The 14,838-nt window shown below is 42.6% G+C and overlaps 1 protein-coding gene across 6 annotated transcripts in view; it reads right to left on the bottom strand.

Annotated features, from left to right (window-relative positions):
- The window catches only part of Yes1 (YES proto-oncogene 1, Src family tyrosine kinase), a 59,039-nt gene extending 54,537 nt beyond the window's left edge, over positions 1-4,502 (bottom strand). Inside the window, exons 1-2 of one of the 6 annotated variants that reach the window (XM_008826949.3) lie at positions 4,118-4,502; positions 110-500 (exon numbers count right to left, since the gene is read on the bottom strand). The gene's annotated coding sequence lies outside the window, so the exon portion shown is untranslated. Of the gene's footprint in view, positions 1-109; positions 501-3,433; positions 3,457-3,831; positions 4,074-4,117 lie in introns of those variants that run through there. The other 5 variants (XM_008826948.3, XM_029560554.1, XM_008826950.3 and 2 more) reach the window with 5 other exon arrangements.
- Positions 4,503-14,838: the final 10,336 nt, after the last annotated feature.

Here is a 14,838-nt window from a genome sequence, read left to right as displayed (position 1 = left end):
TCCCCAAACAGTAATAGCAGCTGTCCTAAAAATCCCAGTTAAAAGCAGATTGGAATATATGGTATATACTTCAAGAAACCAAACAAGAGAAACGGAAGGGCACTGCTACCTGACCGAGTCTGGAGGACAAGGAGTTGCTGAGGCACTGAGGCTTGTAATTCAGGCCATCAGAATGTCATATTACTCTGAAATTGCAGGATCCTTCGTCTTTCTTAGAGTAGGCTTCAAGATCTTCAAGGTAAACACAACTCAGATCAAGATATGCTGCCATCAAGTCTGCTAGTTCCAAGACAACGGTAGTGCTGCGGCAGCTAAGGACTCCTTGGCACAGACATGCTCAAATGATCCTGGCAGCAGCACTGGCTCTTCTCTTTCGTTCTCCGCGGTTACTATAGCTTCTTTTGCTAAATCTGCCTCTGAGTTTAGACAGGAGCTGGGTGGTTCATAATCACCAGCAGCTGCAGCTGAGCAATGCTCAGCTAATTGTGGCACTGGAGCAGCTGAGAGGAAGAAAAAAGAAAATACATGCTCTCACGTAGCCATACGCAAACTGCTGTGCACACTACCAATAAGAAACCAAGGTACGGCCATAGGAACAGAGCATTTCCTTTACAGAAAAGTATTTGTATCTTGCTAGAGGACTTGTATTTATATTACAAACCAGTTTAAATGTGAACTGAAGGTGACCTAGCCATGTAGCCTTCTGAACAATGGAAGATCTTACTAAAACTTCCTGTAAATATTCACACAACAAAGCCAGAGCCACAAACACCTTCATAACATGACAAAGTTCCTGTGATATAAGAATTTGGCACAGGTACAATCTCTTCAATGCTCCATTACAACAATGCAAGGCAACATCGACAGCTAAAACAGCAAGCCAACATCAAAACAAACAAAGCAACACAAGGCAGTGATTCTCAGCGTTTCTGAAGCACAACACCAATCACGGCTTTCTTTAGCAATAAAACCGTCGGGTCCCTTTGGGCTCTGTACACCTTACCTTCCCAAGTGCAACTAGGGAAACCAACTTCACACCAAGAATTTCATGAGAACAGCAGAACTAAGGCTGAAATTACTGATCTAGAGCATCATTACTCTAGAAAAAAACTGAATGAAAGCCAAGACTTAGGATACTTTGAACGCCATAAAGTTACGAATTTTGTTATTACCTAATTTTCTGAGAAAATAGGGTACTTGGTAACAGAACGATATCCATTCATTGTATAAACATTTTGCTTACTATTTGCCACCTAAAACATTTAAAGTAAATGTCTTCCCTCAAAATATTTAAAATAACATTTAAGAAAACCCAGAACTTTATTAGAAATGCTTTTCTCAAAATGTCCTAATAATCATACATTTGGAAGTGACTACCCAACATTTTCAAGGCTGTTAAACTTTACACAGGCTGGCATATGACCATTATGATTTAGTAGGTCTAATCCTGTTAGCAAAGGAGAGGTATTCCGAAGTCATTTACGAATGACTGAACCCCCAGTAAAAAAAAGGAAAGATTACATGATCTGAAGAGAAACCTGAGTATCCCAAATATTAAATCCTTAACTTAGCCTATGGACATCTATTCTACATTACACACAAGTGCCTTTAAAAAGAAAGTTTCATGTAAAATAAAACTCAGCTACAGAGAAACACAAAAGAAACACATGGCTTTACAGATCAATTAAGACCAACACCCCTGTGACCACCGCCAGGTTAGAAATTGGGCACCAATTCAGGAGCCAGGTCCCCAACGCTGCTGCCTCTCTCCCTCTGTAGCTGTTATTAATGAATCACTTCCTTGCAGTTTTTGAAAATATAGCGTATCACTCAAGTTTGCATTCCTAGACATCAGAGCCCAGCAATGCTTTTCAAAGAAACTTGATTAGGTTTCTTTCCTCCTACAATGATAATAGGACTAATGAACGGTGGCCTCTGAAATGACTCACTGGACTGACAGCTAAATGTATTTTTAAAGAAAAATTTCTCACAGTAATAAACTATTTACTGCTTAAAATGATGCAAATCTGAACTTCAAATAAACAAGTCTTAAACTGTGGGCTGGTAATAGTTCACATACACAGACAGGGTCACTGCTCTTCTTTTAGTGTATTTATTCTTTTATCATTATATACACACTGAAGTAGAATCAATTTGCATAGACATTGAGGTTTTTCAGCTTGAGAATTTCCTCAACTAAAAAAAAATATTTTGACAATGTATTAATATTACACTTTGACCATAAGACAAATTCCACCTATCCCAGGAAGACAGGTCAAGGCTGCAATTTCACTTTCAGTTGAACAGAAAGGAGTCAATTTTGTGGTTTGTGAAGTCAGCAAAAACTAGCTGCAAAATTAATGCTATTATAGCATTACAGTGGTTATAGCAAAGTACATATTTTAAGAGCCATTCTATCGCTTATCCTGGAAACACGGATATAACTGTCTTGTATTTAGATTTTAATCAAAGGCATTTTTTTTTTTTCAAATTTAGGACCCTCTGAAATGTCAACCAGCATTTAAATTCCTCACTGAGGTTAAGCTAGTGTCCAAAAATTCCAATACAGCTAAATGCTGACATAGCAAGAGAGAAAAAAAGTCTTAGTGACAACAAAGGTTCTGAGGTATATACATATATATACATATATATATACATATATATATATATCACATGTGATGCATACAACATCCTTGGCTTTTAAGTCAACATACCTTTATTATCTGTCCATTCAAAATGTTTCCTCTCCACTGTGTGCCAAGCACTGTGCTAGTTAAAATTATTGATTTAGCATGTATTTTACCTTAAATGCATATAGTCACATGACACAGTAATATTTTCCTTGGTAATTTAAGCTTACAGATTTAAAAGTTTAAATGCACTTTGAATCACCAAGATACTTGTGGCAGACCAATCCTACATTATAATGCACAAAAACTCCCACAGCATCATGAAGTCTTCTACGTGAAAAACACACACCAGTGGATCACATACACAGTGGCATAACTGTAAAGTGGTTCTGCTAGACTTTTCAGTTATTTCCTCAGATAACTGTTACTAGATCGTAGCTATTCCACGACTGTGTGAATTATGCAAAAAAATAATAACCAAATTGGTACTACTCTGCGTTCCATCACTACAAAACAAAAATCAAAGCAGTTCCTACACCAGACATGATTTTCCAACTTTCTTAAAATAACTCTGCCCCATGCCCAATAAAGCAAAAGCTGGAAGCAATTATCAAGAAAAGCACACTTTCAAACAAAATTTTCTTAACACAGGACAAGAAAACCGCACCCCACAGGAGGCGAACTGGCAGGATACCCCGAAAAGTGGCCGCTGAAGGGTACACTTCCCCACCCCAACCCAAAACAAAGGAAAACTTTAAACATGTTGCGGTTTTCAATCAAACCCAGCGCAGCCCGCGGCTCACCCGCTCAGTCCACACCCTGGGCCCCGCTCGTTACAGCGCCCGCGGGCGTCGGGAGGCAAAGACGTGAAAGGGGCCGCGTCCCTCGCCTCCGGCTCCGACGTGGGGGCCGGGAGCAAGCTTGCCCCCCTGGCCTTTAGGACGCCGTGCAGCGGGAGCCAGGACGCGGGGCGGACCTGGAGTGGGACTTGGGCGGGCCGGGAAGCATTGGACGGGGCGGGGAGCAGGCGGAGGGCGAGCAGGTAGTGCGGCTGGCAGACTCGCCCGCCGTCCGCGCAACGCCGCGCCCGGGGAGGGGAGAAGTTTCTTCACAACTTCCAGACTGCCGGCGGCGCCCCCCGGGAGACGGAGGACGGCGGGACGGAAGGACAGGCGTCGGGGCCTAGCCCGCCCGGACTTACCTGCCCTCCGGCAGCGCTCGCATCGGTCGCGGCGACGGGTGAAGGCGGCGGACCGAGCGCACGCCCGCGGGGCCCGCTCCGTCCTCCACCTCCGGGTCGCTGGAGCAGCAGCGTAGCCCTCACAGCCCGCCCGGGACGCGTAGGTTAAGGAGGAGGGAATTCCCGGCGCCCCCACCGCGCGGCCTCCCTCCTTCCCTCTCCTCCTCCTCCCCGCTCCCCCTCGCGGCCCGCCCCGCCCCTCCGCTCCCTTCGCGGGCGGTGCGCAGGGGGCGGGGGCCGAGGCTACCTGCGCGCCGCCCACCGGAACTCGCGCGCCGCGGCCGGCCTGGAGCACCTTCCGGCGCGGGCTTCCCGCCGGGGTCGGCGGGCACGCTTGGAGGCTTGGCCGTGTCAGCTCAACATGGCGGCGGGGGCCGGGCAGGCTGCCGAGGGGGCGTGAGGAGAAAGCGGCGCTCGCTCCGCCCGCGGCTCCCCGCCTGCCCGCGCTCCCGCTTCCGCGGCCGCTGAACGGGCTCTCGGGCCGGCCTCTGCCTGTCTTTTCCCGGACCTAGGGCTCCAGGGCTTTGCTGGGTCGGGGGAGGCCAGGGGGCGGGTTAGGGGCGAACTTGGCTTCTCGGTACTGGGCTTCCGCACCCTCGGTCGCTGATAGCACCATCGGTCGGTCCGCGGGAGCCGGGGGCGGTGCTGCCACCCTGGTCGCTGGCCAAAAACGTTCCCGTCTGGCCTCTTTCCGAGGCTGGGATCCTGTCCCTGCCCCAGGAGCTTCCTGTTGACTGTAGGTGGAACCAGCCTCGCCGGGAGGGGATCCGAAGCCCAGCGTGTTGGCAACGTTCCCGGGAATGGTGGCTTTCACTTAGCCGGGGACCGCGTAGTCTTCCTTGATCCAGGTCATAGGGGAACCTGTACTGGCTCAGTGACTCTGCTTGACAGCTGGGGAAACTGAGGCTGGGACCCGGAAAGTGGAGAAGCCACGATTAGAGTGTTCAGAAGTGGACGATGCTCTAGAGAAGCTGGACCTCGAGGCTCTCCTGCCAGTCACTTCTGCCTTATCAAAACTCTTAATTTCCCCCTTCTATTTCCTGTTTGATGGGGTTATATGAAGTAGTAATGTGGGACTCTTGGTTTCCTTTGTGGTTTTCAGCGAAATTCAGTCATCTTAGTATTCGAAATAGCACCATCAACTGTGTCAATATCCTGGTAGTCTAGGAACTTAAAATGCATAAGAATTTTTTTTTTTCTTTTTGAGACAGGGTCTCCCTGTAGCCCCAGCTGTCCTAGAACTCACTATGTAGACCAGGCTGGCCTCCAATTCACAGAGATCCACCTGCCTCTGCCTCCCCAGTGCTGGAACTAAAGGCGTGCGCCACTACGCGCGGCTCGAAATTTTTTTTTAATTTTTTCAAAGAAAAATATGGGAATCCACAGTCATGAAAAGGTACATGTGATGTTGTGTACTTTATTTTGCACTGACTGCCTTGGGCATTAAGTTTTTTCCTCTAGATTTATATTGTTTTGCTTAAAACTAAAAACCTACTTGAGTCGCTGCCTTGCTAAACTTCTAAATACAATCGAAACGTATTAGTGTTCCTGATCTCTCAATGAGTTTACCCCATGTCAGTTTGTTTTCTGTGTTTTGTTATTTTGTTTCGTTTGTTTTTGACACAGGGTTTTGTGTAGCCCAGGCTGGTTTTGAATTTGGGCTTTACCAAAGGCTGCGTGTGAACAACTGCTCCTCCAGCCTCCACCTCCCAGTTGGCTGAGATCACAGGTGGATGCCATCACACTGTTTCTGTCTAGAGTTTTTAAGGTTGGGAAAGGGCTCAAAATCACAACTACAAGGAAGTTATGTTACATTTAATGATGCACTTATTCCTAGAACTATTTATATATTTTTAATAAGGATGACAGAATCTGAAAACTCAGTAATTACTGAGCTTGGTATAATAGGAATTAGTTTAAACTGAAGATCTTTATTTGTGAAATGGACAAATAAGGATATCACCTGTGTTTCCTTCCTGGGGTGTTAGGGAGTGAGTGGTAAGGACTTGTCTTGAAACCACTAGGAAAGTCAGCCTTGGGGGCTGGGGTAAGAAGCTTAAACTATAAATTAGATATTTATAAAACTTAAGATGGCTTCATTTATTAAAGTTTATTAGTGTTTAAAATTACTTGGCTGGAAATTTGAATGATAGAAGTTGAACTGATGCCCAGTGGTAGTGGCCCTGGAACCTATGATTCTGCCAAGAAATGTTCTCATTTAGGCTAAACTGCTATCATCCAGAGATCTGCTGCTGCTTCCATCATGAGCCGGGAGCCCCAGATGATGATATTTTTTTCTTCTTGGTAACAATTGAAAGCCAGCGGCTCTGAACAAGGTGCATGCAGTGTCTGGTCTCCAATAGCCATCCCTACCAGACCTTTCAAAATGCATTCCACCCCTCAAAGCCACATGGCACCTGAAGTTTATACTGCCTTGGCTTTGCCACGTCCACCTGGCCATGCCTTCTCCAAGGGCTCAACTGGGAAGAACAGGAGGACCTCTCTAAGATAAGATTTGGAGGATCGTGGGGCTGGAGAGGTGGCTCAGTGATTAAGAGCACTGGCTGTTCTTGAAGAAGACTTAGGTTTGAATCTCAACACCTACATGGCGTCTAATAACTGTTTAACTCCATTTCCAGGAGATTCAGTGTCCTCTTTTGTATGCAGGCATTGCATGACACGGGTGCACTTACATCCACACAGGCAATATAAAATAAAAATAAAACATTTTTTTAAGTTAAAGAAAAAAAGATTTGGAGGATCATGCATTTCTCCTTGAGTGTTAGGCTCATTGTACCCAGCGCCCTGAAGCAGTACAGTGACCCATCAATTGGAGCTTGGTGTCGAATTGCCTTGTACTGGGTCTTATGGATTTGTTTTTACTTCCCTTCAACTGGGCAAGGGTTGTGTAAGAGAACCAGAATAACAGACATGAAGGCATGCCCTACAGTGATGTCACAACCATGAAGCTCAGGAAAGCCATCCCATCTTGCTGCCTTTTGTTGCTTTCTGTAACTTCTAACTTAGTAGCTCTCACATCTGTGGGTAGAATTTTACCCCATGCTTTCTGTTCCTTCTCCAGATCCAGTGCTGTTCCTCACAGTCTGGACTGTGCTTTGACATCTACTTTGGAATCATCTGTTAACTTTTTTCTCTGACTTCAGTTCTTTCCGGTTCTCTTGCAATTTGGACCCAGATTTATACCTAAATTCCTAGTTTCAACTCTGGCTACTAAAACTCTGGCTGTTTCAACTAGGAAGTTTTCAACTAGGAAGTTTGCCTTTATCTACTGCAAGTTAACTCCTCATTCTGCTCTCTTAACAGCAAGTTAGAAGCTGAATGGGCACTTTGCATCCTCTCTAATGCCTTCTACGGACTAATACAGAAAGTGGTTGTGGATGCCTTTTATAAAAGGAGAGCTGTGGGGCTAGGGATGTAGCTCAATAGAGTGCTTGCTTAGTCTACGTAGAGCCCTGGATTCTATCCCCATAACCACATAAACCCTGTGTGGTGGTACACACCTATAATCCCAGTTTTGGGGAGGTAGAGGCAGGGGGATTAGAAGTTCAAGGTTAGCCTTAGCTATATAGAGAGTTCTAGGCCAGTATCTGGTATACATGAGACCTGTGTCAAAAGAGAAAGAAGGCCGAGCGTGGTGGTGCATGCCTTTAATCCCAGCACTTGGGAGGCAGAGGCAGGCCGGATCTTTGTGAGTTTGAGGCCAGCTTGGTCTACATAGTTCCAGGACAGCTGGGGCTACAAGGAGACCTGTCTCAAAAAAGACAAAAAAAAAAAAAAAAGGGGGGGGGGAAGGAGGGGAAAAAAAGAAGGGAAAAAACAGAAGGAAGGAAGGAAGAAGTGTCTGTAATCATCTACCAATAGATGGAAATTAAGCCTGCTGTCTGAGTACCTGTAGTGCTGATCCCAGGCTTCAGCCTGGAGTTTTGAGGGGATTTTTTTTATTGTTGCTTTTTGCCTTTTTAATTTGGGGCAGGGTGTGTGCCATGGTACTTGCCTGAAGGTCAGATGACAGTGTGTGTTCGTTCTACTATGTGGGTCCTGGGAATGGAACATTAAGTCCTCAAGCTGGGCAGCAAGCACTTACCTGCTGAGACATCTAGCTGGCCTCCTAGAAATCTGAGTTTTAAAGGGGACTCAGACTACCAGTAGTGGTCATGGTGAAACTAAGAGCCCAACAGCAGGTGAGTGTCCAGTAGTAGGAATATCCGGTAGTGGTTGGCAGCACATGTCCAGATACCTGCATCTCAGACCAACCCCATAGCTGGACCTAGGATGCCACCCCCCCACACACACCCACACACCTAGTTTCCTGTATGAGCCTGCTTCTCCAGTCTTCCTGTTGATTCTCTGAACTTCCTTCAATAAATTCCTTTTCAGCTTAAATTAAGTAGAGACCAGTCTGTGTTTTGCAAGTAAGAACCACAATTTAGATCCCAGCACTTGACAGGATCAGGAGTTTCTAGATAAGCCACTGCTACATACTGAGTTCCAGGCCAGCCTGGGCTTAGCCTATCTTAAAAACCAAAACAAAAAATGAAAAGCAAAGCAAAATAAAACAAGATTTAGTCTCTGCTTTATATTGCCTGCAGTTATTTAGTACTGTGAGGGCAGAATCTCCTGCCTCCTACACACACCAGAGGCTGGGTTGCTTGTGGGAGAACTGGTTTTTACAGAAGAAAGAAGTTGCAGAGAGTGGGCATGAGAGATTGCAGGACCCCAATACAAGACTACATCCAGAAGAGAGCTAACAAGTCAGTCCCTCCCACCTCTGCACGGGCAGGCAAGGCTTTGAGATCGCCTTGTCAGTCTTCCTAGATCACTAACTCCATCTTCAGACTCTCACTCAGCCCAATTTTGACAGTGGCCACCCAAAAACTAGAATATGTTGAAAGCCACTTCATATGTCCTATAGGCTGGTGATTTCCTCCCATGACCTATATTTGCAGTTCTTATAGGCATTACCACGTGTTTTGCCTGTACTTTTCTGATGTATGAAGCTGAGGTGTAATAATATTGACAGTGTTTCTGACATTGAGTTTAAACACCACCAAATTGCTACCAGATTGCTACTTCCTGGAAATCTTGACAAATAGGTTATGAAAAGTAGCACATAACTTTGCTTCAAGGCAAGAAGTTAAAGTTAGAATGTTTACCTGCATTGATGGTTTAGAAAAGAAATTGTAAATCAAGCTCTTTTAAAATTAACTGAATCAGATCATGAAGCATAGAAGGTTGACATAGGGAAAATTTTTATTATTAGATGCTTTGCTGGGTGACACTGGCTTGGCTTTTAAATAATGTGCTTAGAGTAAATGCTTTCCAAGTTTTGTTTTTATCTCATTTCTAAAGCTAAACACCTTATTTGGTATTTTTAGCTATAAAGATCACCATTTCTTATTTGTGTTTGAACAGATTTCAAAGTCTGACTCACTAGATCTTGCTATTTGACTTAAACCACAGTGTCTTTAACTCTGTAACAAAATGTATTCATTCTTCTTGTATGTGATTAGAGCTGTTGATGACTTGAAATTGTTTCATTTTTTGTCTTTACTAAAGGAATAACATATGCATGAAATATTTAATGTAACACCTATACTTTGGTGAAATGTGCTATAAGTCATGAATGAATTAATCAGATCACCAATGCAGATACTAAGATTCATAAAACATAGTCAGCAACAATAAAAGCAGTGACTGTCCTTTATTGAGCCCTTGACTATACCCACAGGCTTTGACTGTAGCATCACTGGATCCTCAGGATAACCCTGGAGGTTGGCAGTTAGCTTTATTTTGAAAGCAGAGTTATCAGACAATGAGAGGAGCAGCTCTAGAACCTACTGAGTAGCTTTGTGATCTCAGAAAAGGAATTATTTTTAAATGTTATTTTAATGACCATGTAAAACCACTGTTAATGCTTCAAATTCTAGAACCATGGACAGCCCTTAGAAATGCATACCTAAAGCTGACATCTGTGATTCCTGCACTCAGGAGATGGAGTCAGGAAGATCTAGAATTCAAGACCAGCCTAGGCTAATAAGGAGATCTTGTCTCAAAAAGAAGTGAATAAAATTGTAAAAAGAAATACATAACAGGGGTAGGTGCCATATGCCTTTAACCCAGCACATAGGAGGTAGAAGCAGGCAGATCTCTGAGAGTGAAGCCAGTACCTTGGTCTACATTGAGAGTTCTAGGTCAGCTCAGGCTACAGGGAGACCCTGTCTGAAACAACCAACAGAAATGTGAGGTTCCATAAACTCAAAGAAATTCTTTACATTATAATCTTAAATCTCTAAGGTTTGGGAGAAGGCTGGACTTGGTTTCACACACTCTTAATCCCAGGACTCTGGAGGCAGAGGCAGGCAGATCTCTTAAAATAATTCAGTTCAGGGGCTGGAGAGATGGCTCAGCGGTTAAGAGCACCGACTGCTCTTACAGAGGACCCAGGTTCGATTCCCAGCACCCATATGGTGGCTGTGAACTGTCCTTAGCTCCAGTTCCAGGGGAATCTGAAGCCCTTTTCTGACCTCCGCAGCATTGCACAGCGCGGGTGCACTCACATACATACAGGCAATACACTCGTACACATATAATAAAAACTTTTTTAAAAATAATTCAGAAAGAGGTGCATTAGTCTTAAGACTAGTGTTTTGTAGTTATCCCCTGGAACTTCATTGAAACCTCCCTAAACCATGGTTTTCAAACAAAGAACCAAATACCTCAGAAATGATTGTATGTACAACATAAATAATTACCTTACCAGGTGAAAAAATAAGTTAAAGTTTGCATTTTCATCTGCCAGGTTGAGCTAACTATGGTTAAGCCTTGCATGATAACCATAGTAATAAGTCTGTAACAGTGTATAACACTCAATATGAAGTAAGATTTTTAAAAATACTGTAAAATCAGCTTATTCATTCATAAAACATTTACAGAGTATCTCCTAGTAGGTTGTATTTTGGTCTATATTAAACTTGTCTTATGATTGTATTGACTTAGGAGATATATGATAAATAATAGCAAGACATATACCAAAATCCAAAGAGTACAACTATTAGGCTTTTCAAAGACCATTAGGACCTTTGTCTCCAGAGTAAAGGGAATTAATATCCTACCATTTTATATTTTTAAAGTTTTCTTCTAGAAATGTTCATTTTCTAGAGTTAGAGATTAATACGGTTTAAATTTGTTATAACTCAAAGAAGCTAGCCACTGTTTTTAATTATCTTGTAGTTTTATTATTTTTTCATGTCCTTATAGTGAGTGAATCTATAACCACTTCAAATTATTTGATCCCTAAATTCTGATGATGAATTTGCATAGTCATAGGTTCTTATAAAAACATAGCTGTGTTTCCTAAAGTATCAACAACCATGCACTGAAGATTCAAAGTGTATGTAGTGACTTAGAGAATGCTAAGTAATCCAAAGTTTATATAGAGATCATATAATCTTGGCATAAAAAGCAAATGTATAAAATCATGCTCACTTTATGAAAAATTGATTTCAGTAAGTTAAAATCAAAGGAGAGGGAGACCAAGGAATGGACTATTTGAAAAACCACATTTGGAAAATTTGCTTTATGTTATGATGAGTGACTTTTAGATTAAAATTTGTTTGAACTCCTGTTCAGGAAAACATTTAGGTTCTTCTTGGGGTGGGGGGTGTCTATTGTCGAGTGGATTTTATGTGAAAACCTTGAAATGGAAAAAATTCCCCTCATTTATAAAATATTTCAGAAAAAACAACTTCTTCAAGCTTTTTTTGCAACCTCAAATATTCTCTGTAAAAAGCACCAATGTCATTTCCTTTAAGATGATGTGATGTATGTCCAAAGAACAAAACATTTCCTGAGTCTGTTTTGAGCTTACTGTGTCCCTTCAAGGCACTGGAAGATATGTGAGGAAAATACAGGAATCTATATGAAATCTGGAGATGCAAAATGTTATGAACTATTTGATAAATTTGATTATTTAGATATATAAACACTAAACTTTATTTCCCTTAAGGTAATTAATTTGAATATCCACATAAGGCCATAACAGCATAAATCTTTGGATTCTGAAGAAAATAAAAATTTGGTCCCACTGCTAGTGGGTGTGGGATTTCTTCTTGGGGTGATGAAAATATTATGGTATTAGTGGTGATAGTTGCATAGCTTTATGAAATACTTTAAAAAGCCACTCAACTCTACACTTTAAGGGTGAATTTTATTGTGTATAAATTACATCTCAATTAAAATCATTCTGATCCCAGAATATTACACCTTTTCATAGCTTTGTAATCTAACTTGGACAAGTAGAGTCCCAATTCTTAGGACTTTGGTTTTTCTGCTCTAAAGTAAAGGGACTGCACTAAGCCTGTATACATATATATGTCTTTTTTGAGACAGGGTCTCCCTGTAGCCCCCAGCTGTCCTGGAACTCTCTATGTAGACAAGGCTGGCCTCGAACTCACAGAGATCTGCCTGCCTCTGCCTCCTGAGTGCTGGGACTAAAGGTGTGCGCCACCATGCCTGGTTGCCAATATATTTTTTTAACTGTGTGATGCAATTCCTTAGTGTATGATAAAATCAATTTAGCAGGTGATAACCAAAATCCCCTAAAAATAGAAACAAATATCAGAGGACATTGCATATACTGTCATGTTTTTTAAAAAAACTTACTTCCTTCACATATGTATATGCATACTGAGTTATGATGTAAATTTTTTATTTTTTACCATGCATGGTAGTTAGAAAGGTTAGAGACTGAGTATATTTTCTGATTTGTAATGTCTCTTCTATATAATTTGGTCAATTTACACTATTCAATTTGAAAGTAATAAATTATGCATTGGGTTTTGTAAACTTGCAGATAACATTTTTTGAACGCTTAACTATATGCCAGACATTGTTTTCAAGTTTCTATTAAGTCAATCTTCACAATAAACTATGAAGAAGAAAATGATTATAAGACTCATTTTTATACCCAGGAAAAGTAAGGGAAAGCAAAAGTAACCATTAAGACAGAAATCATTCAGCTGGAAGTGATAGAACTGGAAATGGAGCCCAAATAGTTTATTTTTAGAGCCAGCCTCACCTATGATGCTGCCCTCTCTAGAATTTTCACAGTGTTAAAACTGACTTGCAGTATTTTAGCCCTTCTCCATTTATACTTTTGGTGGTGAATATTTAAAACAACGACAACAATAACAACAACTATGTTTTGCTGATAGGAAACCGTGCTAGAGAGAGCACTAAAGGCAATGAGGAGAGTACAGTCATCAAGTCAGTTCATCCCATCAGCCCTTTGTTGAGTTCAAGGTTTCCACTGAGTAGCAAAAACTTACATTATGAGTGAATAAAATAAAGGCTTCTCTGTATTAAAGAGTCATCCCTTAAGAAAAAGTAAAGCTCCATAATTCCTTTGTTTTATTCTATTAATATAAAGATTTCTTTGACCTGGGTAAATAACTTGGGGGTTGAGTGTGTGCTTAGCATGAACAAAGAAAGACCCTGGATTCACATGGAAAAAGAAAGCAAAGGAAGGAAGGAAGGGAAAAGAAAAGAAAAGAGCTGGCATAGTGTTATACTCCTATAATCTCAGAACTCAGGAGGCTGAGGCAGGATTAAAAGTTCAAGGCCAGCTTTAGCTACACAAAAAGGACCTGTCTCAAAAAAATTTTTTTTCTTCAACTTTAGTTCAGCTCAATTTGGCATCAAACATGTCTAGTGCTTGTCTTCAGATCAGAACTGTTCTAACTACCTTCTAAAAAAGGCAAAGGAGTATGGGGGGTGTGCAGGGATCTCGGGGCGTCTCCTGCGCACACCTGGAGATGCCGAGGGTCTGGTCAAGCACCGCTGGGGTGCTGAGGCGACGACAGGTCCCGCAGCATCTGCTCTGCATTGCTGGCTCTCTGGCGGGTCCCTGCTTCTCCACCACTTCCCCGCGTCTCTGTGGGTCTCTGCTGCTGGGGCTGGCCCGGGTTCTGCCCTAATTTCACCCGTGCACTTCCTCAAGATGCGAAATCCACCGGCCGCTGGATCACACGGGAAAGTGCAGGACGGCTAAAGCTAGGTCTCCGTGAGTCGATGACGGAAGGATAGCGCCCCCCAGAGAGACTGGATCGTAGACAGTGAGACACAGAACTCAGTCCGTATTACAGCTCTTTATTAAGTGACTCTGCTTGGCTCCAAGTCTCAGTGTCCCAGCTCCTTCTCCTAGTGATCCAGCTCCAATTTATTGAGGGGAAACCAGGATATTTATACCATGGGGGTGGTAGTAAAAACCTTGACTGATAGGTACTTTCTCTCTCCCACAGTCCTCACCTACCCCGCCTTGCTGTGGAGCCTCTCATTCACAAATGTACCTTTTCAAATCTTTTTCTCTTAGAACACACACTGATATTTTGCTTTCTAATTTTTTTCATCTTTTTATCCTATCTCCTTTAAAGATCAGATTAATTTTCCTTTCTTCCTCTCATGCCCTCTTTCCTCCTACTTCCCAAGATAGGGAAACATCGTGAACCTAATTAGGCAATATTCCTGAGGGGGGCAAAGAGAGGGAGAAAGCAAAGGAACACTCCATAGGTTAATTTGTTTTGTTTTGTTTTGGTCTTTTTGAGACAGGGTCTCCCTGTAGCCCCAGCTGTCCTGGAACTCACTGAGTAGACCAGGCTGGCCTTGAACTCACAGAGATCCACCTGCCTCTGCCTCCCAAGTGCTGGGATTAAAGGTGTGCACCACCATGCCCGGCTTGAAATAAGTCTTTTTAAAAATACAAAGGCCTGTTCTCTGTCTTCCTATCTTTTTGTCTTTTTGGGGTAATGATGATTTTCAGTGTATGCGCTTGCTCCTACACTTGAAATGATTCTACAACAAACACTTTTTTTTTTCTTTGATGTGAGACCTGATTGTCAAGGAGTTTCTACTCTTGGCAATAAAATTTTAAAAATTGGGCTGGCGAGATGG

The sequence above is a fragment of the Nannospalax galili genome, unplaced genomic scaffold, assembly GCF_000622305.1.
Source record: "Nannospalax galili isolate Female #2095 unplaced genomic scaffold, S.galili_v1.0 scaffold511, whole genome shotgun sequence".
Taxonomy (NCBI): Eukaryota; Metazoa; Chordata; class Mammalia; order Rodentia; family Spalacidae; genus Nannospalax; species Nannospalax galili.
This window is presented reverse-complemented; position numbering and strand designations above follow the sequence as displayed.